At 53.5% G+C, this 1,811-nt stretch overlaps 1 protein-coding gene across 1 annotated transcript in view; it reads right to left on the reverse strand.

Annotated features, from left to right (window-relative positions):
* The window catches only part of FAM69C (family with sequence similarity 69, member C), an 8,147-nt gene that overhangs the window by 1,969 nt on the left and 4,367 nt on the right, over positions 1 to 1,811 (reverse strand). The gene's annotated exons all lie outside the window — the stretch shown is intronic.

Consider the following 1,811-nt stretch of genomic DNA (forward strand, 5'->3'; position numbering starts at 1 on the left):
TTTTGTTCTGACCGATATTACCAGATTGACCCCATAAAATTTGCACCAAGTTACACTCTCACAGCAACATACACTAAGAACACCCTCAACAATGTGTGTTGTCTTTTATTTTTGTCAATTGAAAAATTATTTGATTTGTATCGCTCTTCTTATCAGTCAGGTTGAAAGTATTTATTCTTCCTTTCCAGTGACTGGTCAAGTTGATATACTTTGCCCACATTTCTGTTAGGTTGTTGGCCTTTTCACATTGATTTGTAAATGCTCTTTACATATTAAGGACACTGACCCCTTGCTTAGGTTGGTTTCCTTCGGAGCAGACTGTAAGATAGAGGTTTGCACGCAGGGATTTATTGAGGGGCGTTCTCAGGAACCATCTTTCCATGAAACTGAGGGAGAAGGTGAACTTCTGATGCTGGGATGACCTATAGAGTTGTTCCTTTTAGAGGCCAAAGGGGCTGGGTTTTGCATTTCCCCCCTCCCCCTCTGACCAGTCACTAGACTGATCCTGGGTTGTGGGGTAACCACACTGGAGCATGTCTGGTGGGCCAAGGATGATCCTGGGGGACACCGAATCTCTGCAGCTGGGGATAAAGGCCACCTCTGTCCTCTAGTCTCATGTGTGAGAGCAGTTGCAGACAGTTTGCCAGTTTTCTCATTTAACTTTTAATTTTCTCATATTTTTTGTAATTTTGTTTTGCTTTTGCCATGGGGATTTTTGTAAGATGGTTAAATGTGTCAGTTGTTCCTCTTAGAGCCTCTGAGCTTTGTTCTGTACTTAGAAAGGCCTTCCGAACTCTAGGGTATCTTCAGTTTTCCTAGTTTTTTCTGGAACATGTAGGGTCTCATTTTTTAGGTTTAAGTATCTGAGCCATCTGGAGTTTAGTTTGATATAAGAAGTACTCATTGTGTGTGTGTGTGTGTGTGTGTGTGTGTGTGTGTAGATGTAGAAATTAGGCCCAGAGAGAACAGACACCCCCATGGTTGTGGGGGACCCAGTAATGGCCGTGCTGGGAGCACCATCCATTAGCCCCCTGGGGTCAATTGGCCCACAGCCCCTCCCCCAGGTAGACAACAAAGAACAAACGATCCCCATCTCCCCTATCCCGCCCTCACTGGACGCACTGAGCCCAGGTGGTGGGGAGAGGGTGACGACCTCCAGGTACATCAGCAGGAGCCATGGAGTGGGGGGCAGAGGACCTGAGGAGACAGGGGCCCTCCCTGCAGAGAGGACATGGCCCCTGCCAAGAGGGACAGGGGCCACCAGAGAGAACACCGTCCCCTCCCCCAGAGAGGACAGGATCCCTCAGAGAGGATAGGGTAACCCCCAGAGGACAGGGTCCCCCCCAGAGGACAGGGTCCCCCAGAGGACAAGGTCCTCCCAGAGAGGACAGGGCCCCCCCAGGGACAGGGTCCCCCAGAGGACAAGGTCCCCCCTGAGAGGACGGGCCACCCCAGAGAGGACAGGGCCTCCCGAGAGGATGGCCGCCTCCCAGAGAGGACAGGGTGCCCCTGAGAGGACGGCCCCCCAGAGAGGACAGGGCCCCCCCAAGAGGAACAGGGGCCACTGGAGAGAACACGGTCCCCACCCCTAGAGAGGACAGGGTCCCCCAGAGGACAAGGTCCCCCCAGAGAGGACAGGGTCCCCCAGAGGACAAGGTTTCCCCAGAGAGGACAGGGCCCCCCGAGAGGATGGCCCCCCAGAAAGGACAAGGCCCCCCCAAGAGGCCCCCTGAGAGGACAGGGTCCCCCCTGAGAGGATGGGCCCCCCCAGAGAAGACAAGGCCCCCCCAAGAGGACAGCACCCCCAAAGG

This window comes from Bison bison, unplaced genomic scaffold, assembly GCF_000754665.1.
Source record: "Bison bison bison isolate TAMUID 2011002044 unplaced genomic scaffold, Bison_UMD1.0 scf7180017864353, whole genome shotgun sequence".
Classification (NCBI taxonomy): domain Eukaryota; kingdom Metazoa; phylum Chordata; class Mammalia; order Artiodactyla; family Bovidae; genus Bison; species Bison bison.